Source organism: Podarcis liolepis (assembly GCF_965112155.1).
Source record: "Podarcis liolepis genome assembly, chromosome: 4".
Lineage (NCBI taxonomy): Eukaryota > Metazoa > Chordata > Lepidosauria > Squamata > Lacertidae > Podarcis > Podarcis liolepis.
Genome location: NC_139558.1, coordinates 21,029,732 through 21,057,211, shown reverse-complemented (window position 1 = coordinate 21,057,211; position 27,480 = coordinate 21,029,732). Strand labels below are relative to the sequence as shown.

Genomic DNA, 27,480 nt, shown 5'->3' with positions numbered 1-27,480 from the left:
GACTCTTCGTGACCCCATGGACCAGAGCACGCCAGGCCCCCCTGTCTTCCCCTTCATGGATCACTGACTTGCCATGGCAAAGGGGCTTGAATAACTCAAAGAAGCTATGAGCTATGCCATGCAGGGCCACCCAAGATGGACAGGTCATAGTGGAGAGTTTTGACCAAATGTGATCCACCTGGAGCAGGAACCGGCAAGCCACTCCAGTATCCCTGCCAAGAAAACTCCATGGACAAAGACAACAGGCATATAAAAAGTAATGAACTACTATCCATAATTGTTTGATCCCTGTATGGGACAGCTGCATATTCCTGCATCGCAGGGGGTTGGAATATATGGTCCACAGGGTCCCTTCCAACTCTACAATTCTATGATTTGAAGTATGCAAAATGTTCACATTGGCAATTTTGTGTGACTCTCTCTCTCTCTCTCTTTCTCTCTCTCGTGTGTGTTAAAAGTAGCTTAACTTTGTTGCAGCTCATCAGTTCCATGGAAGCTGTCCGGATGGCAAAGAAACAGAGATAAAAATGGAGCAGGGAGCAGCTGTCGACCATCTTGCAGGCGCAAGGTGGGTCACATATTGCACAAGCCAAAACTAGAGGAAATTTAATGGCGTGAAATGCTGTCATCTCTTGGAAATGGCGCTATGTGGATTTCCTACGAACAGGTGGAATTATCTTTTTGGCTATCAGTCGGAATGTGGAGAGTAACTATGGAAATAAACAGAATGAATAACCCCAGAGCTGGATCAGAAAGTAAATGGGAGCCAATTCCACCAAGCGGTTGTGTTCACAGTAGTCATCGCCCTGTTATGGCAGAGCTGCTCCAAACTGGAGAGGAAAAGGTCCCGAGGGTCAAAGAAGGCAGAAGGCAGAGGAGCTGGCAGTTACAGCCCTGGAAGACCGAAGGGCACTGGCCTGTGTTTGGGTTTATGAAACTTCTAATCTCCTTAGCTGCAGTGTAGAGTTGCAAAAATGATTAATGGAAACATGGAGCACGGCCAGGAAAGAACATTACAGCTCTCCATTCTGATCTAATTCATAACACAAAGCTCACCAATTCACTCAGCATGTCCAGAGCCACTGACAAAATGAGGGTGATTTGCAATACCAATGGAACATTTTACAAGTATTGGATTCTCATAAGGCTGCTAGTTTCACTGGTGCAAAGAGACATAAGTGGTGGAAATGGTGGCATTCTTTTTTGTCATAAAAACAGTGCAGGAAATATCAGTGCTCGCTTTCTCCAAAGCAACTGTTCTCAAAACGAATGAGCCAGTCCTCATAACCTTGGTTGGAGTTTCCTGCCTCCTTGCACTAGATGAAGTGATCATGTGACCTGCCACCATAAACTCAGATTACACCAGTATGCAAATCCGCAGTCTCTCTTTAAAAGGTGCATAATAAGAACAACAATAATTTTATCATTTGAACCCTGCACAGCTGACTGGATTTTCCCAGCCCTTCTGGGCAGCTTCCAGCATATCTAAAAAACATAAGATGTCAAACATTAAAAACTTCCCCAAACAGGGCTTCCTTCAGATGTCTTCTAAAAGTAGTGCAGTTCTTTATCTCCTTGACATCTAATGGGAGGGCGTTCCAGAGGGAGGGTGCCATTACCGAGAAGGCCCTCTGCCTGGTTCCCTGCAACCTCACTTCTTGCAGTGAGGGAACCACCAGAAGGCCCTCGGAGGTGGACCTCAGTGTCTGGGCTGAACAATGGGAGTGGAGATGCTCCTTCACATAGCATGTGAACATATCCATCTTTTTTAAATTGATCAAGTAGCTGGTCGGACCAAAGTACTGCACTGTCAAAGTACTGCACCGTTCAACTTCAGTGACCCTTTGCTTAAAGGAGAAGCACTCCAAGTCTGGTTACTGGTACAGTGGTCAATAGCTCCGGTCTAATCCCAATATCCTCCAGCTGAAACATCCAAGAGGAATTGCAACAGTAAAACTAAGATAATGAAAATGAGTTTCCAGGAAATTTAACTATTTTCTGCAGGAATGCTGAGCACAGCTCTTTTTGATCAGATTTCAGGACTGGCTGTTCCATCCAGCTGTCATATATTGTCCCTCAGGTAAATGTAATAGCAAGACAAACTCGACTACGAACGTAGGTTCCTTTGCTCTTTCATTTTTGCTGGAAAGTTTCCATCACCCCCTAGAAGGAGTCTAGGAATGCTGTGCAATAATCGTGCACAGGGGCTTTTGAAAGCTATTTTCAATTTGAAATGAAACAAAAAGTTCCAGTATGATTAAAATACCTTAGAGCAATAGAATTCTCTAGCGTATGTAACAACTACATAAATTATTGCAGGAGAAGGTTCTGCAGACTGTTGTAGAAATCGGTCCAAAGAGGCCCTTTCTGTCTCATTGCACTTCATAGAAAGCCTAGGTCCAGGCTCTGCAAGAGGTATTTTCACCTTTAAGAACATCCGAAGCAACACGTGAGATGAATTTAGAGAGGCCTTCTGAGACAAAGCATCCACGGGAAATCTGTGTAAAGTTAATTCCAAATAAATGAATTAAATTAACAAAATTTCTGATATGCAAGTGCAAAATAATTCGATGAATTGGAGAAATGGTCTTCAAGATGTTGTTGGTTTCAGCTCCCATCATCCTTCATTGTTGACCATGCTTGCTGGTGCTGATGCGAGACAGGCTCCAAATTTCTGCTACAGGCAATATGGCTGTCATGTTCTGAACCCTGTCCTATAGCTGTTCCTTTGATAACTGCTTAATTTACCAACATCAGCTGATGACCATGCTTTGAAAAGCCTCAACTGATTATCACTGGACATTATGCTTCTGTTAAAGGAGCAAGAGTAGCATGGGCTGTTTGTTTCTGATAAGCTTTAAAGAAATTGGAGTTCTTGTTGAAACTGCACTGAAAAGGATATATCAAGAACTCTGGCCAAAAGTTTCAATATAAGGAATAATTCCTACTCAAGAGTTGAAATGAAAAACGTGTATATTCTGCTAAGAATAACAGTTTGAAGCTAGTAGTAAATTTAAGCCCAACATGTAAGTACAATAGTTTTAAAGTAATAGTAAGTTTGGATATAACATTTAAGTACAGAAATAATGTAGTTTCAAATATACAGTGATATAGTACAAAGGTACATGAAATACCAGTGCACAACAATTGTTTTATACAAGTCTCAATGGCAGTCAATGTTTCTGATAAGCTGGCATCCCTCACAGATAAGCTTTTCCTAATAATAATAATAATAATAATAATAATAATAATAATAATAATAAATTTTATTTATATCATGCCCTCCCCAGCCAAAGCCAGGCTCAGGGCGGCTAACAACAATAAAACAGTACAAAAGTACAGCACAAACAACACTCTAAAATCATTCATTATAAAATTAATATTAGACAGCCTGTGTGCTTTATTCCTGAGCTGAAGTTTCTTAGGTCTCTTCCTGTTCTATTTTTCTGATATCTGAACCCTGTCATTCTTGTTGGCTTTTGCCAAATGAAGTGTTGCCTTTTGCAACGTTGCCAACCCACCCTCCCTCCCTCCCCCATCACGTGAAACCACCCAGAACTATTGGGTTGTGGTCTAATCTCCATTTCAATGCAAGCTGCAAGATGTTACAGTCTTGGCATGCTAAGCTCCAGCTGCAATTCGGATCAAAGAACAGCTGAAATTAATGGTACAGAGAGCATAACTGTAAGAGCAGTCAGGTGTTTTTATAAGTGAAACGGGTCCTCAAAAGCGAAAGAGGAAAGAAACAGATGAAACAGACTAGTCTCGATAGATATATTTATGAACGGACTAGGAATTGTCAACTCTTCCCTATTTAGTACAATAAAGTAATGGGATGTTAAAAACAGTGTAGCCTTTGATGAGGCAGGGCTGTGCATGATATGGTGTTTTATTGCAGCCCAGCAGCCCTGGAAGTCATTTGGCTTGCCTCTATTTTATGGGAGTTGAGCAGGCAACTTGGTGTTAACAGAATGGTTCTTGAACAATAGGAGTTTCTAGGGAAGGTTCCCTGGACAGGCAACATCCTGTTAAGGAAATATGAATGGACATAGGAGTACCAGAGAGGTCCAAGGAAGAGTCTACTAAGTGTTGGTGGCAGGACAGGTTGGAAGAAGGTTGGTTCTGGATCTCTCATATGGTTCTTCTGATAACTCTCATGTCTATGTAACTCATGAAAATGGTAAAGTGGCTTATCAGGAACATGGTGACTAAGGTCTCATGTTATTTGTCTCTGAAGAGATAGAAGCACTTCCCCAAAGTCACCTTTTAGCATCTTAAAAGGTAAAGGTAAAGGGACCCCTGACCATTAGGTCCAATCGTGACCGACTGGGGTTGCGGCGCTCATCTCGCTTTATTGGCTGAGGGAGATGGCGTACAGCTTCCCGGTCATGTGGCCAGCATGACTAAGCTGTTTCTGGCGAACCAGAGCAGTGCATGGAAACGCTGTTTAAATAGGAGTGGTACCTATTTATCTACTTGCACTTTTGACGTGCTTTCAAACTGCTAGGTTGGCAGGAGCTGGGACCGAGCAACGGGAGCTCACCCCGTCGCAGGGATTCGAACCGCTGACCTTCTGATCAGCAAGCCCTAGGCACTGTGGTTTAACCCACAGCGCCACCCGCGTCCTTTAGCATCTTAATTATCTATCTATTTAAACTGGATTGTTTCTTAAAAACCCCACAGCAATCAGATAATTCCAAAATGCATGTCACAAAATGGTGTGATGGTATAATTCAGTGTTTCCCAAACTTGCATCTCCAGCTGTTTTTGGACTACGATTCTCACCATCCCTAGCTAGCAAGTGGTCAGGGATAATGGGAATTGTAGTCCGAAAACAGCTAGAGACCCAAGTTTGGAAAACACTGATGTACTTCCTCCCAAACCAGGATGTACAGTGGTACTTCCGGTTGCAGATGGGATCCGTTCCGGAAGTCCAGTTGGATCCTGAGGTTTCCACAACCTGAGGACCACTTCTGCGCATGTGTGTGTGGCGAAACCCAGTCAAATAATTCCGGGTTTTCCGCTTTCGCGTCCTGAAGTTTACGCAACCAGAGGGTTACGTAACCGGAGGTAGTACTGTATTTACAAAACTTCTCCAAAAGAAAAAAAAAAAGGTTACATTTATCTGGCTGGTGAAGTATTTTAGAAGGCTTCAGAATTAACACCTGCGGTCAAGAATTCCATTAGCCATGCAGTGAAATCACTCCACATATTTATTCAGAAGTAAGCCCTCACTGAGTATAGAATGTGATTTATTTATTTAATTTTCCTTACGTTTACATCCTCTCTTTCGTCCATCTTGGAACCCAAAGTGGTATACAAGTGATGGTCTCATTTGCCTGAAGACCATGCACCAGGGTGCGGCCAAAATGGGCAAAAACCTTTAATGTACACTTAGTTGGGATATTTCAGAGTAAAACCATGGAATCCAATGAACCAGAGTTTCTGAAACATGTTGCTAGATGGCAACTCCCATCATTCCTGACTGGTGCCCATGCTCTGATTGGGTCTGATAGGAGTTGGAGTCCACATCAACATGTTCCTCACCCTTGATTTACCTCCTGCCACTTCCAGTAAACAAACACGCTCTGTTCAGGTAGCAGCTGTCACTCATAACTGCAACATATGTTCCACAGGCAGAAATGACTGCACATAAAAGTATCGGACACAGGTGTCTGGGTGTCAAAGATCATTCCCTGCTTGTACGCTCCATAAGGATGCAGACAAATGTGTAAAACAGGCCGGGGGGACTTGGCAAAAGTCATTCAATGTGAGTGCCATATCGGTGACCCCGCCCAGGTCACAGGTCGTGTTGCTTTTGGTGCTTTACCAGATTAAATCCCCGCCTTCTGCGGTTAACAAAATATCCCGTGGCATGTGGAAAGAATGCCTGTGCATCTGAATGTTATTTAAAACAAGAGACCAAACAATCACTCTGGATCAATTCAATTAAGGACCAGATTCTCAGAATCAAGTGTTAATAATGAGTGTTCTTTTTTCCTTTTGTTAAGCGTAGCGCAGTGCAGGGTGCTAGTGATTCAGAGAGATTACAGCTGGGGAACAGTGGTGGCTGGTGCCCATTGAAATTGGTAGGGCTGAAGGCAGGGAGACAAACAGCAGGTGGCGCCGGAACCAACGGCAGGCAAAGCCCACTAATTCTTTGTCCTCATCCTTCTTCCTGCTGAGTTCTGCTAGAGCAGGGGTCAGCAACCTTTTTCAGCCAAGGGCCGGTCCACCGTCCCTCAGACCATGTGGTGGGCCAGACTATATTTTTTTTGGGGGGGGAGGGGAATGAACAAATTCCTATGCTCCACAAATAACCCACACATTCTACTCATGTAAAATCACACTGATTCCTGGACCATCCATGGGCCAGATCGAGAAGGCAATTGGGCCGCATCTGGACCATGGGCCTTAGGTTGTCTACCCCTGTGCTAGAACAACACTGAGGCTTAGGATGAGGAAGTTGACAAGGGATGCTTCTCTGTGGAATGCCTTTAACTAAGAAGGTGAGTGGTAGCTGAGTTTGGTGGGGGCAATGCCTCATTTGCTATCATGCACCAACCTCCACTGCTGGGGAGGGAAGAGTATATATTTTTTAAATTAAAAAATCCCTTTTTGAGAGAGAAACTGTATTTTTCGCTCTATAAGACACACCAGACTACAAGACACACGTAGTTTTTGGAGGAGGAAAACAAGAAAAAAAATATTCTGAATCTCAGAAGCCAGAACAGCAAGAGGGATATCTGCGCAGTGAAAGCAGCGATCTCTCTTGCTGTTCTGGCTTCTGGGATAGCTGTGCAGCAAGAGGGATATCTGCGCAGTGAAAGCAGCAATCCCTCTTGCTGTTCTGGCTTCTGGGATAGCTGCGCAGCCTGCATTCGCTCCATAAGACGCACACACATTTCCCCTTACTTTTTAGGAGGGGAAAAGTGAGTCTTATAGAGCAAAAAATACAGTATATTGAAATGCAAACACTTTGTTTTCATGCCCCAGCTGTTTTCTTTACCAAAAATGTCCTGTTTACCAGAGCAAGGAACAGCTTGCATTCATTATTCGATGGCAGGGAAGTTTTGACTAGCGCTGAAGTTGCTTCTCTTCGAAGGGGAGAGACAGTAGTTCAACGCAAGTTCACAGAGCTGCATGAATTGGCTTCCGGGACACTTGCTAAAAAATTGTTATATTCAGAAACGTTACTATGATTTTTTTAGTTAGTCATTCAGTGTGTGCCACAACTCTACAACTCTATGATTCTATGCTTTTTGACCACCACCTAGTAGCATTGGTATTGGACAAGCTTTGGGCAAACCAATGCCAGTGTCCTGGAAGAAGCAAAGATCACGAGTGTCAAAGCAATGATTCTTCAACATCAGCTTCGTTGGACTGGTCATGTTGTTCAGATGCCTGATTAATGTCTTCCAAAGCAACTACTCTATTACAAACTTTTAAATGGAAAGTGGAATGCTGGTGGTCAACAAAAAAGGTTTAAAAACTCTCTCAAGGCATATCTCAAAAAATGTACAGTGGTGCCCCGCAAGACGAATGCCTCACAAGACGAAAAACTCGCTAGACGAAAGGGTTTTTCAGTTTTGCATTGCTTCGCTAGACGAATTTCCCTATGGGCTTGCTTCGCAAGACGAAAACGTCTTGCGCTTTTTTCTTAAAGCCGCTTGAAGAGGCGCAGTTGCGACGGACCGTGCTTAGCAAGACGAAAAACATCGCAAGACGAAAAGACTCGCGGAACGAATTATTTTCGTCTTACGAGGCAGCACTGTAGTCTAAACACTGACAACTGGGAAACACTGGCTTGCGAGCACTCCAGTAGGAGAACAGCCTTTACCAAAGGTGCTGTGGACTTTGAAGACGCTCAAACTCAGGACAAAAGGGAGAAATGTGCTAAGAGGAAGGCATGTTTGGCAAACCCTCACTGTGATCAACTCCCAACCAGAAACCTCTGTCCCTACTGTGGAAAGATGTGTGGATCCAGAATTGACCTCCACAGTCACTTACGGACTCACTGTGAAGACCGTGCTCATAGAAAACAATCTTACTTGGCTTGATTTCATATCTCCCTGTACAGTGGTACCTTGGGTTAATAACTTAATTCGTTCTGGGGGTCTGTTCTTAACCTGAAACTGTTCTTAACCTGAGATTCCACTTTAGGTAATGGGGTCTCCCGCTGCCACCGCAGCACGATTTCTGTTCTCATCCTGAAGCAAAGTTCTTAACCCGAGCTACTATTTCTGGGTTAGCGGAATCTGTAACCTGAAGCGTATGTAACCTGAAGCGTCTGTAACCCGAGGTACCAATGTATTATACTAATGTTTCCAAACAGTAATAAAGTACAAATAAATGTATAAATATGTATGGTGGTTTATCTTTGCAAATTAGATTTTTCTTGTAAAGCTTGTATACTATAAAAGCCTGTATACTATATAAAAACTGACATTTATTGAAAATACTGTTTTTTCTTCTTACAGTGGAGAACGAAGAGGGATTTTTCCATGGAGGGTACTGCTAAAAAACATATAAACCCTGTGTTCTTTATTTCACAAGCCCCAGGTTTGTTGTGTAATTAACATAGAAATTTTGGGTTGTGCATGCAAACTGAAAGGCAGTTTTCAGCTTTTCTTTCCATTACCTAATGTCAAGTCACTAAATGTCACTTTTTTCTTCACTGGATCAGATTTTTGCTACATGAAATAATTATTTTGATGTTATAGACTGGCATACTCTTTGGTCTTCTGTAAGTTGTATAATGAAGGAAGAACCAGGTGCTTGTAGCACTAAACGTATTGAACAATGATAGCCACCAGATTTGATAATTCCTACTTTGGCCGCTCTTTCAGTGTCAACAGTTATACAGTAACCACTGTTCACCACCCACTGGTTGGTTTTTTTTGTTTCAGTTTTTTATTATTATTTAAAAAAGAGGTCTACCGTATTTTTCGCTGTATAAGACGCACCAGACCACAAGACCACAAGTTTTTGGAGGAGGAAAACAAGAAAAAAATATATATTCTGAATCTCAGAAGCCAAAACAGCAAAAGGGATCGCTACACAGTGAAAGCAGCAATCACTCTTGCTGTTCTGGCTTCTGGGATAGCTGCGCAGGCTGCATTCGCTCCATAAGATGCACACACATTTCCCCTTACTTTTTAGGAGGGAAAAAGTAAGTCTTATAGAGCAAAAAATACGGTACTTTATTTAAAGAATATGCATGTCACCCAAACATAAACCTTTTCCCCTTAATTTTTATTGACTTCTAAAAAAAACAACTGGAACATCCTCCCTCTCCTCTTCCCCAAACCCAAAGGCATAGCTCAGATGTAAACAATAATATCAATATGAAGGAAAATATTAACAACCATATATTACAGAATGCGTCAGATACAGTTTGTCCTAGAGTCATTGTTCATTTGCTGGATGAATAGCAACCAGACTGCCACAAATGCCTCTCCTTTCTTTTGCCACACAGGTTTTTTGTGTGTATGTGTGTGTGTGTGTGTGCTTTGCAGAAAGTGTTATGCCCAGATTATGCCATTGATGTACATTTGGATTATTTCCAATTTCTAGCTATTAGTATTAAGAAGCAAGCAGTTAAGCGTTTGTATACAGTACATTCACAACTTACACACATTAAACTTGTGTGCATTTAGTTTTATACGCTTGACAAAGTTAAAAAGAAAAAGAAAGGGGGAAGGTGTGTGGGGGGGGAGAGGCTGTAGCAACCACCATTGCACCCAATGTGATTTGACCAGCGCTTCCCCCCCCCTTAAAAAATGTTTAGGGGTACTCTCATTTTGACTCAAGAAAATCACCATTTTATAGTTCAAATCGGGGAATATAAATGCAGTAAGTGGCCAAAAGTACAAAGAACATGCATTACTCATATTGAGGCCAAACTTTCATCAGTAAAACACCCTGCATCCACATTCCATACTGCTTCACACATTAAACGCTCGCTTCCGTCTGAGACTCAGGAAACACTGGGAAAGGAAATGAAGCCACCATTGGAGGTGGTAACAACAAAACTGACCAATCACAGTGTTAGATTCTAACTCCTACTTCACACATTAAACGCCCGCTTCCATCTGAGACTCAGGAAACACCATGACAGGAAATGAGGCCGATTTCACCATGCTAGAGAAGAAACTATTTTTAAAAAATTAGTTTCTTCTCCCCTTAGATTTACAAAATGTTTAGGGGTATGGCCACGCCTGTCTCTCCCCAGAAAAAAGCACTGGTTTTGACTATATGTGATTTTGACTTTAGGCACTATCCCCAGAATGCATAAGTTGCACTCGATATGAGAAGCAGATATAGGGGAAATGTTGAGTGCAGTGCAGTGATTGCCAGATTATGCAATAGTGTTCTATTGTTTGTAAATCTGCTGCCAGAGCTGTTCCATTTACTCTGAATGAATAAGTAACCGCCGAGGAAGCAGATGGAAGGAAGCTTTTCTCCATATTGGTACCACTGAATGCCTAAAATTGAAGACATGTTTGCGGGCGTGTGTGTGCCCGCATGTGTATGGGAGTTTGTACCTTGAACACTTTGAGAAATACTATTAAAAACATGAATTTAAACACCCCAGAAGTGAACTATTTTATTAGCAACAACAAGGGACCTTATTCTACATGAGATGATGTTCTCTAATTTTCCATCTCCCCCACCCTCTTTTAATCCATAACTGCTGGTGGAATATTATTCACACATGGTCTATGTATTTTCTCCAGTATAGTAAGTAAATTAACTTGAGAAGGTTGACAGCTCTTGTTTCTGTTTACCACACAAATAGTATTAATAGTAGAGTTGCATGAAAATAATGTCAGGTTGTGCGACTATTTATCTGAGCTGAGGAACCTCTCATGTTACAGAAGGTGCAGGGTAACTAAGCACTGTTGCTGGTCATCAAAGGAACATAGTTCTAACACTCTTTGTGGTTCCATATAATTCCATAGTAGTCCTAATATGCCAGTGTCCCCTGTGGGATAAGTCAGCCTCATATAAACAACATACTTAACTTTAATGCATGAAGGGGTTAAGTCCACAGAGTCTTGCCAGGTTTAGCTAGGTCACACCCTCTCACTTTGGGAAGAAGGCTTACCAAACTCTTTGTTCTCTCACTTCCACCATATGAACCCTAGCAGTAAGGAAGTCTAAGCTGGATGCTCCAAATTTAGACCACATGGCTTAAGCATGCCATTTTTGCCTTTCTATTAAAATAATTTAGAAACTCTTACAATTTTTGGAATCTAAGTTAAACTGTCTGTCTTTTCTTACTGCTGTATGGAACGGCACATGAATCTGACCTTTGAAGAGTTTGTAAATCAACCATTTTTAATTTACCAAACATGTGGTCTCTTTCTATGCTAAGGGAAGTGGGGAACTTTTGAAGGAACTTAGGGATATTACAACGGTCTAACAGGCTATATTTCCATGCTCTACTTTGCTGCATGTTTTGTAATTTTAAATCTCTGCTGGGGCTCACAGGGAATTATATTTTTAATCCAGGGAATTATAATTTTATATTTTACCTACTGTATTTTCTTTTTTAATCAAAATACAAAAACCAGCATCCTGCATACAGCTTGTGAAAAACAAAAATAATGAAGGAGTGTTCCCACTCAGAATAAGAAGACCACACTGTAATGAACACTAATGCTGGGATTGGAAGTCTGTGGCTTGACACTTATTGTTGAACTCAAACTCCCATTAGTGGGGTAGGAGAGCTGGGGGATGGAATTTATATCTGGTTACCAATGTGCCCGGACGCGGGTGGCACTGTGGGTTAAACCACAGAGCCTAGGACTTGCCGATCAGAAGGTCAGCAGTTCGAATCCCCGAGACAGGGTGAGCTCCCATTGCTTGGTCCCTGCTCCTGCCAACCTAGCAGTTCGAAAGCACGTCTAAGTGCAAGTAGATAAATAGGTACCACTCTGGTGGGAAGGTAAACGGCGTTTCCGTGCACTGCTCTGGTTCACCAGAAGCAGCTTAGTCATGCTGGCCACATGAACCGGAAGCTGTACGCCGGCTCCCTTGGCCAATAAAGCGAGATGAGCGCCGCAACCCCAGAGTCGGCCACGACTGAACCTAACGGTCAGGGGTTCCTTTACCTTCTACCTTTAACCACTGTGCCCCTTTGGTTTCAGATAGTACATGGGTAGATGAGTCTAAAATACCTAGCACACAAATTTTCATGGCCCTCTAGCAGCTATGTTGGTTCATTTACCGAAAGTAATGTATTTAGTATTAACTCTGGAAGTGTATACTCAATTCTGACCAAAGTAAGCCTCCTAGAGCAAAATCATCCTTGGGAGCTTAGTTTGGTCAAGGAGAATTAGCAGGGGCACATTTCCCCTGTCTCTCTCAACACAGGTCACCATATAGGGCAAGGAAATTGAAATAGATCTAGAAAATCAGTTTCCTCCAAGAGCACCTAGCAGGGGGAAGTAAGAGACGAGTGACTCAGGTATGAATTGTAATGGGTCATGTGTTTACTCATTGGCAGAAAGGGTGAAGGTGAAGATGCAATGGTGGTTTCTCCTGTTTTTTCCTCCCAGACAGATGGCAAAGCAGGAAAAGGTCGATAACTTTGTTAGACAAACTCACCAATATTCTTTTCCTTGCTGTCTCTTATCTGTTGTTCATTCCATCCTTCCCTTGACCTCCCGCTGGAGTGGGTTCATCAAGCACAGATAGACATCAGCAGCTGAAAATCAGATTTAGAGGTCAAAATAGGTCCAGTCTTTCTCGATGTACAAGATGTTTCCCCCTTTATTTCCAGCACTGTTTTTAAAATTGCATCACCTCATTCTTTCACTGTCTTTTGTAGGAAATAATAGACCTTTGCTATCCCAATGAGATAGCACAGAAGCACGAGTCCGTTTGCGGCAGGTACCTTCCATGCAACTCATTTTAATACATTGAAATGGGCAGCTATTCCAGTAGTTTTTAAAAGAGCCAACAGTACCAAATATTGATCACATCCATATGCCCAACCTTGGGAGATTTGTCCCCCCTCTATTGTTAACAAATTCCAAAAGAGCAGTTCATAAAGAAGAGTACATGCAGAGAGGAGAACAGTCTGAAGGCATGTTCTTTTGACGATAATGATGTATGATTTATAGAGGACATCAAGAATAAGCCATGTTGTGATCACTCATAACGCAGCTTACTTTTTGCGATGCTCTTTGTACCCCAGGCTAGAGCGATAATCCATCATGGACCTTTGAGTAATTAAAACAAGTCAGATAAATTGAAAGAGTCCATCTTTAGGTTTTGGGTTGTTTTTGTTTTTTTTACTCTTTAATAAATTTTGCATGACTTGGCCATCCTCTGTTCCCATGCAAATGACAGCAATATGGAGGAAAATTAAACATGTGTGCTCCAGCTTGGATCAAAATATAATTCAACTGTGGCCCTGGCAAAGACTGAGCTCCTGGCATCGCATTTATATGTATGGATTGCACATCTGCCACACTGTCGCAAATATGCAGTAATGATCAGAACAGAATCTCTCTTTTTTTGGCATTTCTACTTGGTCAGAAATACTTATTTTAGAAATTTAAGCGTTGCTGCAGAACATATGGTTTAGATAATGGGATATAGCTTTTTTTTTTTTAGAGCATAGAGGCTAAGAGTATGAAGTGAGCCAGGATGGAAGGAAGTTCTGTTTCAAATTTCATCTCAACTATAATAGGCAAGTCTGCACCTCTCAACAAGGCAAACAAGGCCTAAAAGGCAATAATAATGATAATGATGATGATGATGATGATGATGATGATGATGATGATGATAATAATAATAATAATAATAATAATAATAATAATAATAATATTTGTAATACCCCCCCCCATCTGACTGGGTTGCCCCAGCCAATTTGGGTGGCTTCCAGCATATACAGAAACATTATCAAACATTAAAAACTTCCCTGTACAGGGCTGCCTTCAGATGTCTTCTAAAGGTAGTATAGTTACTTATCTCCTTGACATCTAATGGGAGGGTATTCCACAGGGCAGATGCAACCCTGTAAGCTTACTTCTCGCAGTGAATGAACCACCAGAAGGTCATTGGAGCTGGACCTCAGTGTCTGGGCTGAATGCTTCTCTGGGCTTCTCCTAGCTAGATTTCCCCCTAAACAGTCACACATCGATACACCCTTGGGGTGCTTTTGCCTGGCTATTAGGTCTCCTTGAACTGTAATAATGCCTCTCACTTGATGTGTGTGCGTGCCACCCAATTTTGTCTTGGCTACCCCAGGCTTAGGGATGCGGGTGGCGCTGTGGGTTAAACCACACAGCCTAGGACTTGCTGATCAGAAGGTCATGGTTCGAATCCCTGCGATGGGGTGAGCGCCCATTGCTCGGTCCCTGCTCCTGCCAACCTAGCAGTTTGAAAGCACGTCAAAGTGCAAGTAGATAAATAGGTACTGCTCTGGCGGGAAGGTATACGGCATTTCCGTGCGCTGCTCTGGTTCGCCAGAAGCGACTTAGACATGCTGGCCACATGACCCGGAAGCTGTATGCCACGAGATGAGCATCACAACTCCAGAGTCAGCCACGAGTGAACCTAATGGTCAGGGGTCCCTTTACCTTTACCTTACCCCAGGCTTTATTCCCAAATCCTTCTAAATGTAGATAAATTACATACACACATGTCCAGAACCTGAAGCAGAGCTCTAAGGTACATGGCTAGGCAAAGTACTATGGTGTAGTGAAATGTGAGTAGGCATGAATAGGATGAACAGCTCACACAGGGCCCCCTGAATTATCCATGATTGACGTATGTGCACCAATTCATGCATTCACCCCCCCCCCACCATGATCTATATGATCCCATATCTAAGGAAGAAATACATGGAGGGGAAGAATTATTATGTGAATTCCAGAGCCAGCCCATTGAATTAGAGTATAGTGCTTAATTTCATATAGGAAGATAGAATGCATTTTGGGGTGTTTTTGGGGGGTTTTTTTGATAGCCACATATTTAATCCTTGCATTGTGTCACAAATGTGGATAGCCAAGTAGTTTCACTTGTCTAGAAGTGTGGCCAGGCTAACAATGCTGACTTTTAATACTTCCTGTGGAATGAGCTTTTAAAAGCTGTACACAAGTGTTCACCATATGCCCCACATACCCAATCTGTTGTGTGACTATGGGGCTGATTGCTTACTGCTGTTCTTCATGTCCCAGGACAACCTTAGTAAAGAGGGATTTTTCTTTTCTTAAAAAAGGATTTAGCTGGGGTGGGACACAATTAATACATAACATAAAACAAATGGGAGCAGACTCAGTATATTAGTTAAACAAAACATGAAATACATTTCATCCTAAAGTTCATTATGGCTTGCCTAGCTGTTGCAAACTAAGCACCAAATACCATTTTCTGGTGTTTGAGAGCACAAATGTGCATGTAAACTAAGGTTACCAGACGTCCCCGTTTCCTGGAGACAGTCCCCGGATTTACGAATCAGTCCCCATACAAAATCCATTGAAGATGAAAAGTGTCCCCGGATTCATTGAAAAAAATCTGGTAACCTTAATGTACACTCCAACAAACAGATATATTTGAGGGTAGATTGCTGATTTAAAGTGGCTGCAATTGAAAGATGGTCCAAATGAATTAAACAGAATGACTGTCAAACAGGGATAAATCCCAGATTCATCACAACATGCACTTGAATTGGGCAACCAAAATGTCCACATGGCTGCTGAAATCATGGCATTATGTGTTACTGGAAGTAAAGCTGTGTCTATTGGAAGTAAAGTAGGCCTTTACTTTGTCTTGTGACCACAAAAGTACTGTCTAAAATAGAGATATCAAACTTCTGTCTGTTCTCAAACTATGCCTTGCCAACCAAGCAGAATAAAAGACTCTGGTTTTGCCCCTTGGATCACCAAAATCTGCTGCTAGGGTCTGCCCCAGATCTGTCCAATTCTTGGACTTAGCTCCCTAGCTTTACCACTGACACATGCTAGATTTGCTCTGCTCCAAAGAGAGATATGGGATCAGTTTTGCAAGTTGGCAATCTTATTCGTGATCCAGGAGCTGGAGAGGAATTCTTTCTTGCAAACTAATTTTACAGCACAGACGTACACACGTACACAGTTAGCCTTCCTTCTAGGCTAGTTGATGCTATCATAGCAATAAGGGTTTCTGTCTTTGTTGCTGAATAAGAAGAAGAAGAGTTTGGATTTGATATCCTGCTTTATCATTACCCAAAGGAGTCTCCAAGCAGCTAACATTCTCCTTTCCCTTCCTCCCCCACAACAAACACTCTGTGAGGTGAGTGAGGCTGACAGACTTTAGAGAGCTGTGACTAGCCCAAGGTCACCCAGCAGTTGCATGTGGAGGAGCGGGGAAGTGAACCCGGTTCACCAGATTACGAGTCCACCGCTCTTAACCACTACACCACACTGGCTCTCAGTTTAGAACAAAACCACATGCTTTATTAAGCAAAATATTAATATACTGCCGACTGATATAAAATATCATGATTGTGTACAGCAATGGCCTCTCACCCCTTTTCAGGTGGGTGCTGATTGTGGAAGTTGCCTCCGTCCACCACCCTCAACCACTATGGCCCACGTAGAGTTTTTAGGGGAATTCCCCGGCCGGCAGAATCAAGGGGCGGGGATCCCTTGCAAAAATGCTAGCGTTAAATGGGCCAATCAGTGGCCCTGCCAGATGGGCAGTGCCTTGCCGGCTGGCCGGACATTGACTACAGGCCATGTCCGTTCAGCCGGCAACACAAAAAAGTTGACCATGCATGCCTTCCACAGCACGGCTAGCCGAAAAGCAAAGGAGAAGACCAAAGAAAGAAGAAAGATAAGCAGATGGGAACGGGTCTAAATACATGTACAATAAAACCTAAAACATCATAGAAACAAGACAAAATAATCATTAAAATGATTGGCTAATCAAGGAAGTTTAAACAGCTGTATCAGCCTGTCAACAGAAAAAGGTCTTCAAGCGAATCCTGAAAATCATAAATGAGAATGTCTGCTGAAACTCTGCCTGAAGCGTATTCCACAGCATGGGAGCTGGTATGCTTCTGACGCACAAGGAGCAACTAACAGTGTTTCCTCAGTTTGGTTTGGGGCTGCAACATAGGTGGAGTGTGAGTCATGGTCCTAAACAGCCATGGGGCTGGGGTTAACCTTGGAGAGGAAAACATAGAGGCTTCATACAGGTGATATACATAGAGAGAATGCAATTTGCTGTATTTTGCTTGCAATGGAGACACAATTAGTTGGGATGAGAGACACATCTTTATCTATGGCTACACTCATGGAATTCCTTAGTCCGCAAGGTTTGTCCACTTTCCTGCTGGGCAGATGAGGTTTTATATGGTGAGCTTTGCTAAAGGTTATTATTATTATTATTATTATTATTATTATTATTATTATTATTCACTGATCCTGTAAACAAGAAGGAGTGTCTTCACCCCATCACTCAGCCCTGACATTGAGATCCAGCACCAAGGGCCTTCTGGTGGTTCCCTCACTGAGAAGTGAAGCTACAGGAAACCAGGCAGAGGGCCTTCTCAACAGTAGTGCCCACCCTGTGGAATGCCCTCCTATCAGTTGTTAAGGAGATTATATAGAATTATATAACATTTAGGAAACATCTGAAGGTAGCCCTGTATAGGGAAGCTTTTTAAGATTTAACCTTTTACTATGTTTTTATATACCTTTATTATACATACGTTTTTTATAGGGAGCGGGTGGTGTTGTGGTCTAAACCACTGACGCCCTCGGCCTGAAAGCGAGATGAGTGCTACAATCCCATTGTCGCCTTTGACTTAACCGTCCAGGGGTCCTTTTCCATTACCTTATGTTTTTATATATGTTGGAAGCTGCTCAGAGTGGCTGGGACAACCTAGGCAGATAGGCAGGGTGTAAATTCATCCTCATCATCCTCATCATCATTGATATTTACATTCTTTTATTATGGTTTGGGTGATGTAATAGCAGATTGGGTGACAATAGCTTTAGAGGCATCCAAATCAGTCCAGTTTTGAACCATCACACCAAATTGGGTGAAGTCATGTTTTGGTCTGTCGTTTTGATTCAAAATGGTGTCCAACATTCAAATGCAGACAAAGACCTCCTCTACTGCAGGAACCCTGATGCCAACTGGGTGATGATATGCTGAATGGCGTCCGAACCCATAGAGATCAGACAGACAAATCACTTTCCAAAATATATAGTAGATTGCCATTTCTTCTTTCTACTCAATTTTAACAAGACCCATAAAAACATAGAACACTAATTGCTTGGATGAATCCACTGTGGGCTTCAGACATAGCCTATAAATTTCACATGACTGGAAAGGTTTCCTGGGACGATATGCACCTGCAAATTGTTAGCCAACACCCAGTGACACATTTTACGGTCCTTCAACAGCTCATAGTTTTATGCAGCTGTAGGACTACATGAATTCTGAATGCTTGACATTTGTCCTAAGTGGTGTTGACATTTCAGGGACTTAAAGAATCAAACAAAACACACAAGAACACAAATCCTTTGCATTTGATTTGCCCCATCAGCAGAAAAAGGAAGTCCTACCATCTCAGGAAGTTCAAATTATACTCAAAAGACATACAGCTGCAGAAATATAAAACAAGTAGTTGAAGGTCTGATTGCTATTAATGTATGGTATCTAGCACTCCTTAATGGATAGTTGCTCCCTGCTCCATAAGGTATCTATATATACACACACACACATATATAGAGAGAGAGATTAAATTTATTTCCATATTTATTATTTTCTCATGCTTATTTGGCTGACTACTAAGAGCATGGAGTTGTTTGTGAATAACCTCAAGAAGGGGCTCATGGGAGTTGATTTCTCATGTGAAACTTGCCATGCCAGGGGGATCGTTTATAAAGTTATAGGAACTCAGGAGCTCAGAAATACTAGGTCTGATCTATAAATTAATATTGTTTCTTCTGTAAACATTAGCAAAACAAGGAGCTCCCTCCCAAAGGAATAGACCTTTCTGCTGAAAAAATATCTCACATGGTCCAGAAAATGTGAACAATATTAAATTTTTTTTAAATAACTACGTCCACATTCAGCCTGCCAAAGGTTGGTTGTCAGTTTCCAAAGCGGCAAATCAGTAAGAACACAATTCAGAGCAATGTTTGGAGGCAATATACAGTGGTAGCTTGGGTTAATAACTTCATTCTGGAGATCCGTTCTTAACCTGAAACTGTTCTTAATTTGAGGTACCACTTTAGCTAATGGGGCCTCCCACTGCCGCCGTGCAATTTCTGTTCTCACCCTGAAGCAAAGTTCTTAACCCGAGGTACTATTTCTGGGTTAGAAGAGTCTGTAACCTGAAGCGTCTGTAACCCGAGGTACCACTGTACATCTATATCAGGGGAGGGGAACCTCTGTCCTGAGGGCAAAATACATCCACCCAAGCTCCTTTATCTGGTCCTTGAGATTGTCCCCAGGCCACACCTCTCACTGGGGTGGCTTCACACCTTCCTTGCATTTTTGCTTGGCCGGAATTTGCCCTCAAACTCTGATAATGATCCTTGGAAGATAGAGAGGAGCGTTTGTAGACACTAGCCTACTGTATAAAGGTAACTTTCAGATTTATTGATCCGCCCACTTTTGCCTCTGCCCTGCCCACCAAATGGCTCCCGCAGGGTTGCCTGGAAGGGAATCTGAAAAACCCCCACCATATCAGAACTTCCAAGTATCCCTATTTTCCAGGGACAGTCCCTGATTTGCAGAAGCCGTCACGGTTTCTGAATTGATCCTGGAATGTCCCACTTTTCCTTAGGACGTCTGTATTTTCATTAGAGAACTGTTGAAGGGTCTGGAGTTATGCGACCCCTAGCCAAAGAGATGAGTAACTATACAACCCTCAGAAGACACCTGAAGGCAGCCCTATATGAGGAAGTTTTTTGAATGTGCAGCGATCTCTCTTGCTGTTCTGGCTTCTGAGATTCAGAATATTTTTTTTCTTGTTTTCCTCCTCCAAAAACTAGGTGCGTCTTGTGGTCTGGTGCATCTTGTAGAGCGAAAAATACGGTACTTGATGGTGATTATGAGCAAAAGGAGCACGACTATCATTTTTATGCTCTGTGTGTTTCCAAGAGGGAACCAGCTTCAGCTGAAGCCTTTCTGAAGTATGTATTTTAAACATTATTATAATTGATCAAATTTTTATCAAACCAGTCTGCTGTTGTTTGGGGGTTGCTTTTCTTCCAGTTTTTAGCTCTGCAGATTTTTGCAGCTGTTAACAGGTCAACTATTACGTTCAGGTCTATTTCTAGCAAAGTTTTTGGTTCCAGAAATGAGGAGCCACCTCTCATTTAATTCATTGTATTGCTGATTAAATCCCAAAACACCTGAATTTTTTAACGTTCTGTGCAAACTAGGGGCTGTCAACCCTACACTTTCAGCTTCCTGTTGAAGACCTTCATTTTTGAACAAGCCTTTTAGGTTTTTTTTTTTTTAATAGTCTATAGTTGTATTGGATTTCAGACCCCCCCCCCATATATGGAACTGCTTTTATATATGCAATTGGTTTCAATTCTTTTTACATATAGAATTGATTTAATCATTTTATTGTTTTCGTTGTGAATCGCTTTGAGATATTGCAAGAGAAGCAATCCATAAATGGAACTAATTAATCAATAATTTTTCCCCTTTCTTACAGTTTCATATTTTCTATGCTAAGAAAATATTGCTCTTCTACATAATCTGAAAAGTATTGGAAGAAGGGTGTTGTGTGTTTTTTAAAAAAATAATATTTTAGAGTCTTCTTTATAAACTTACCTTCTGTTGAGCAAGTGGGATATACATTTTGTTAATAAATAAATGATCCCTGGGAGTACGAATACTGAGGTAAACAAGAATTCACTTCTGATCCAATAATGCCTGGTTATATTAGGATTTCTGATAGTGTCAGTGCAGCACTTATAATAATTGAATCAGCCCCAGGAACTTAAAGATAATTGAGTTTTAATAGATACCCTGTATCCAATGTGCCATTTATTATCAATTTTCTCTGTCATGTTACCCTTTAATACAAGGTAACAAACACTGAAGTAGTCAGGAATCATATCCTCAGTGGGAATATTCAAGTAAATAAAGCAGGGCAGATACATTCCGTGTGCATTAATTAAGAAAATTAAACATATACCTTCCCGCACAGGTTACATAATACCCACATTCTTAAAACTTGTTGTTTGCCATCTGTACTCAGCATGTTGTCACACATGATCATTAACTCTGAAAAGCAAGTCTTGCTGAACAAAGGCCATGGAATAAATGGGTTGCCGTAAGAAAACAATTTAAAAAGAGTCACCTGTTGAGAAAAGACACTTAATCAAACCTTGGCTTTAAAGAGAGAGAGAGAGAGAGAGAGAGAGAGAGAGAGAGAGAGAGAGAGACCACCCAAGATTAACAGACCACTCCCCAATCCCTATGCACACACCAGTTTAAAACCAGGTACGTTATAAGAAATGACTGATTGTAAGAGTTTTGGATCGAAACCATCCTTTCTAAAAGTAGACCTTTTAGAATACCAAAGGGATGAATTACATGCCGGATGATTGACTGCAGATGATGCAAACTAGAGCTGATTTAAAGGACACATTTGGAAGGACAGAAAGCCAGCTTGGTTTAGGACAGGCACAGGCAGACTCGGCCCTCCAGATGTTTTGGGACTACAATTCCCATCATCCCTGACCACTGGCCCTGTTAGCTAGGGATCATGGGGGTTGTAGTCCCAAAATATCTGGAGGGCCGAGGTTGCCTATGCCTGCTTTAAGGCAATAGCAATGGTCTTGGGGCCTGAGAGAACCAGATTTTGATTCTTGCTTTGTGGTAGTTAGCCACACTCAGACCTACCTGGGAATCATCTCCATGCATGTGTGCTGGCTCAAGTGACTGGCGTAGAAACAGCTACCTAATGTGCCTCTCAAAGGATTTGTTTATTTTATTATTATTTTGGTGGGGACAATGTCAAATAACAAATCTCCCTGGGAATATCAGAGAAAGGTTGCATAAAATGGCTTATAATAAATAAACAAATAAAACAAGCATTTCTTTCGCTCGTCTTTTAACAGAAGAGGAGCTATGACCTTATTTGAGTTTGCGACTTCCATGTTTTGACACTCTTGCAAGCAACTCTCTCGTGTGTTTTTCAACAAGTCAACCAATGCTGTGTTATCCGAACCAGCTCTAAGGGAGCCTGACCAGAAATCATGGTTCCTCTTTCGTTATGTTATGGGTTGCATTTTGTTGCCTTGGTTGAAAATAGGGATGGGATATAACCTGCCAGTTCCACTCTGCAGTTCATGTAGTTTTTGAGATAATGACAGTTTCCAGTTCACAATGGACCTGGACACCAACGCAGGTCCAAAGAATTACAGACCCTCCAAATGTCCCTATTTTCCAGGGACATCCCTGATTTAGAGAAACCAATGAATGAATTCAATGACTGAATTTGGGAATTGGACAAAAAAGGAATGGACCAGAAGGCTTGGTGAATGTTCTTTAAAGGTCTGTGGCCAGACTGTACCAGCCATGCCTCATTAGGGAAATTTCAGGTCAAAGGCCTGGAAGAACTTGGAAATAATTGGAATGCAAGGAGAGGCTACTGGGAGAAGACGCATCCTCATCCCAGTCCCCATGTAAGAGGAGGGAGTTAATCTGTGTCTGTAAAAGCAAATGTAGTTTTTGGAATGGATAGGGATCAAGTGTGCTGCCTTGTCCCCACAACTGATGTCATGCACACACATCACATGACGTGCTGACACTGTGCACACATGTCACATGACATACTAACATATCACATGCATGTGTGAGTGAGACAGGCAAGCTGCATGCGTTGTGCGATTAAGGTAAATACATCATGCAGTGTGCGTACACAGCCTCTGCATTTGGGGGCGGCTCCCTGCTTGAATTTTTTTTGGGGGCCCTTGGTCTCCCCGGTGCCCCAGATGGTGCCTGTGATAGAATATTCACTCCCCAGAGACAGATTTGGAGCTGGAAGCATATTTCAGGGTACAACTAGGGTTCTGATGTGGGGCAAGGGCTTTGCTGCATGGATGAATGAATAAACTCTTTGCCTCGAACTGTTGCCTACCTATAGCTTTGTAAATCAGGGCTGATTGTTACTGTTAATGTCTGATGTTTAATTGTTATTTTTGTGAGTGTTGGAAGCCACGCAGAGTGGCTGGAGCAAGCTGGCCAGATGGGTGGGGTATATATATAAAAATATTATTATTATTTATTATTAGTGGTGCCTAAATAAACCCAATATTACAAACAGCACCGCTATCCCCCCACACCATTGCTTTCCTGTGATTTCTCTTCCATGAGGAAGCCATACAGAACAACTAACCATTTTGAGAAGTAGGTGAAATGTCAGGAATGCCCCTTTCCCCCAATTCTTCCTGTGTTCTGTCTGTGTTTCTTCCAGATATTGCTGAACAGCCAGTGTCGATCCTCTCTTTCCAGCGCTCTAATTACAAACTAACTTCTCGCAGTGTTGCAACTGCTACTAAAAGGAATGCCATTAATTTTTCTCCTCTCTTCTTCTTCTGACTTTGTCCGCAGCTATGGGTGCAGAGATATAGGGAAGAGCAGCAGAGACCACCAGCAAGTAGCAGCTGTGATGTAAAACAGCAGGAAAGAGTTGTTCAGAGGGGAAGAAAAAGAAGGGGCCTCACCTTCTTCAGTAAAGGTTTGCGACAACATGAAAGGCAAGAACTGTGAAACTAAATAAAGGCTTGACACACAAAAAGAAGGATTTAAACCAAAGTGAAGGAACGTGGGAGGTTGCATTTTTTTTAGAAAACAAAACCACGAAAACATCATGACATCTATTTTCTTACCACCACCCCCAGACCTTTTAAACAGCATCAGGTTTTAGCAACAGAATGGAGAATGTTTCTCTAAAATAGGAAGTTTGCAGCTGAAACCGGAAGCCTTACTGTTGCCAAATTCTGCTAGACTTCCTTCGTAAACACTGTCATGTCGAATCATGTAACTTTTCTCGATAAATATTCTGTTGATTTTGGAAATCTCGGGATGAGCTACCTCTCAAGATATGGTTCAAAAGTATTTTGAATGTGCATTCTGGGAAATGATATACATAAAAAAATGTTTAACATAACTTTTGTGGGGAAAAACAGAAGTTATTTTTACTAGGAATTTTAGATGCAGAAATGATTGCTTATGTATGCGATGACAGCAGCACGGATACTAATGGCCCAGAGATGGAAAGAAGATAAAGGCCCGACCAGAGATGAATGGCTGGTGAAGATGATGGACTATGCCAAAATGGCGAAAATGACCGGGAAAATCAGAAACCAAGAAGATAGAAACTTTAATAAGGAATGGGGAAATTTTACAATTTACTTAAGAGAACACTGTAAACAACTAAAAGCTTTGGTGGAATTTGAGTAACTCTTGTAATGTATTAAAAACTAAGGAGGAAAGGGATTATTTCAAGAAAGCAGAGAAAATATATGATGCAGTGGAAAAAGTTTGATAATGGAAATCATGGAGGGATGGAGGAAAGTTCAAGGTTTCAGGAATCCTGAATGTTGCTGATGATGATTAATGTTTGAATTTAAATGTATAGAGTAAAACTGAATAATAAAGATTTTGTAAAAAATAAATAAAACAGGCATGAGCCAGGAAAAACAATAAAATTGCAATGTGGCTATCTCGGAGTGACCAGTTCAACTTAGAAGAGAAGCAAAAAGGGTTACCAAGAGAGACACCTTTGTTGAAACCTGGACTCCTTTCTTTTCATATGTAAGGGAAGGAGAGAACAATTATTTCCCACCAACAAGCGCATTGCCTGGCCCCCACAATTGAGGGAGGTGACACCATGTGCCATGTGCGAGTTCCATCAGCACGCTAGTGATATTTGTGTTTTAAAACCTGTGCACTAAAACACACGGTATTCCAATTTGGATATAAGCATTTAATAGAGAAGTTGAACAAATTCAAGTGACCTTTCTTCGTAAGATTCTTGGTGCCCCTAAATGCATAAGTTATTTAACCTTATGTGCTGAATCCGGTCAACATCCGACAGAAAACCAAAGCATGGCTCTCCACAATCAAGGCCTGGCTAAAGTCCATTTTAGAACAACATATAACTCCTTCTTAACCTCTATGCTTGAAGACCGTATTTTATCCAGATGGTATAGAGCAGGGGTGGCCAGCTCCCAAGAGACTGCGATCTACTCACAGAATTAAAAACTAGCAGTGATTTACTCCCTTTTGGGGGGTTCAGGTCAAAGTTGTTGAGCCTTTAAAGGAAGGAGAAGAGGCCTTTTCTTAGGGGTTGAGCTTTTTTGATGGAGGTAAGGTAAAGGGACCCCCGACCATTAGGTCCAGTCGCGGATGACTCTGGGGTTGCAGCGCTCAGCTCGCTTTACTGGCCAAGGGAGCCGGCGTACAGCTTCTGGGTCATGTGGCCAGCATGACTAAGCTTCTTCTGGCGAACCAGAGCAGCGCACGGAAACGCTGTTTACCTTCCCACCAGAGCAGTACCTATTTATCTACTTGCACTTTGACATGCTTTCGAACTGCTAGGTTGGCAGGAGCAGGGACCGAGCAATGGGAGCTCACCCCGTCACGAGGATTCAAACCACCGACATTCTGATAGGCAAGTCCTAGGCTCTGTGGTTTAACCCACAGCGCCACCTGCATCCCTTTTGAGGGAGGTAGAAAGCCCCAATTTTTGAGAATTCAAACCTAAGCTTAAGGGAGAATGGGGAACAGCAACTCACCAACAGATCGCTGGGGAAACAAACAGCCTCAGTGAGTAAACTCCGTCTTCCGTTCTGCAGATCGTGCAACAATGGAGGGCGGGGCAGGATTCTATTTTAACAACGCTAAGGAAAGGGACACAGCGATCGACCCGGGGATCTCCCAGTAGGTCGTGATTGACCTGTTGGACATTCCTGGTATAGAGCAATTCAAGACAAAATCTGTAGTTTGGTCATTGCCCTCGAGAGCCTCAAAGTATGTGATGAAAATCAAGCAGTGGCTCTACGACCACGAAAGACAGCACTTGTTACCTCATACTCCGAGATCTTGTTCTCCAGAGGCCTTAGGTATCAAAACATCCCACAGAACCTGTGCCAAATATCTAAATGATCTACTACTCCCTTCCCATTGAAGAGCTTTTATGCTTGCGAGACTAAATACTTCCCCCTCCTCAGTGACCAAAAGCAGATTCTCACACATTCCATTTCAAGCCCATTTGTGTGCCTGCAATCAAGAAGTACCTGATTCAATGGACCACATTCTCTGAGATTGTTCTTTACACAGCAGACCTCACCAGCTGATGCTGAGCAAAATGTTGGACATCTGGTCCACAACTCCGAGAAGAAGCCAAATAAGGTTTGGCAGATCGGGACAAAGACATTACTGCTTTAGAAGCTTCCCTTTTAGCCACAGTTTTACCTGAAAGGGTTCCCAATGAACTATTTTTTCGGGAAATAGACACGGCATAGCAGAATATCCAAATGCACACAACCATAGTGTGACCTTATGGCCTTGATAGCTTCACCCTTGTATTTTTAATTATTCCAGTTACTTGAAATGTTTTATACCGTGATGCAAATAAAGGTATCTGATTGATTGATTGAACACACCCTCCAACCCCAAGACTTCTATATTGGCAAAACCTATCTGGTGTTTCACAACTTTCTGACTAGTTGCAGGACCTTAGTCAGACCTAGCATAGTACACACAGAATCCACAGAAGCAATTGGCGACTTGGCTGCAGACAGGATAGACGAACCAGGAACCAGGAACTTGTAGTTAGGTGTTTATTATATACAGTGGGCTATTTACAGGAAGAGAACACAGATCTTTAGCTAGCTCTCTCTAACACGACTCACAATTCCTACACTCACTGACACAGAACAACTGAACCCAAACTCTGAACTACCAGTTAGTAGGCCATTAATTATCACTCCCTTGAGAGAGCTTGACCAATCAGGGAGCGGTCTCCATGTCTCTGTTATCACCAGGCAGACTTACTCCTTCAGATTGCCTTCTGGCTGTCTGCCAAACCTTAACTGACTCTGTGTGAGTAGCTGCACGTACACAGTTTCTCAGCATCCTATATGTGTGAGCAGGCTCCTGATGTCCTCCTACTAGGGAAGGCTTTTCAAGCAACAGTATTTCACCTTGCTGGATTCAAGAGCAGCAGTTCTGGTTATGTTAAATCAATTTTAAGTTCCCTCGTTTTGCCAGAAGATCAGTATTTGGAGAACAGCTTCACATATCACATTTAAACCAGACTCCTTTTAAGATGCTGAGAGGTCCAGCATCTGAAATTCACTTCCTTCTCACTGCAGCATGTGTCAATGTCATTTCTCTTCTCTTGGTTGGCAAAAAACTTCCCCTAAATATGCTTATGATCCCTTTAAAAACAGCCATCTATATTTGACATCAGAAGCAATATGTTAAGGT

The 27,480-nt window shown here is 42.1% G+C and overlaps 2 long non-coding RNA genes across 4 annotated transcripts in view; one reads left to right on the top strand and one right to left on the bottom strand.

Annotated features, from left to right (window-relative positions):
* The window catches only part of LOC310706079, a 41,569-nt gene extending 20,237 nt beyond the window's left edge, over positions 1-21,332 (bottom strand). For both annotated transcript variants that reach the window (XR_014525646.1, XR_014525647.1), the window contains exons 1-2: positions 21,201-21,332; positions 12,616-12,715 (exon numbers count right to left, since the gene is read on the bottom strand). This is a non-coding gene — a long non-coding RNA (uncharacterized lncRNA). The remainder of the gene's footprint in view (positions 1-12,615; positions 12,716-21,200) is intronic.
* A 52-nt stretch (positions 21,333-21,384) lies between these two features.
* Positions 21,385-23,829, top strand: LOC310704848. 2 transcript variants are annotated; one of them, XR_014525063.1, is made up of 2 exons: positions 21,385-21,480; positions 23,596-23,829. It is a non-coding gene; the product is annotated as an uncharacterized lncRNA (long non-coding RNA). The 2 variants fall into 2 exon arrangements; XR_014525064.1 differs by lacking the exon at positions 21,385-21,480 and adding an exon at positions 22,476-22,536.
* Positions 23,830-27,480: the final 3,651 nt, after the last annotated feature.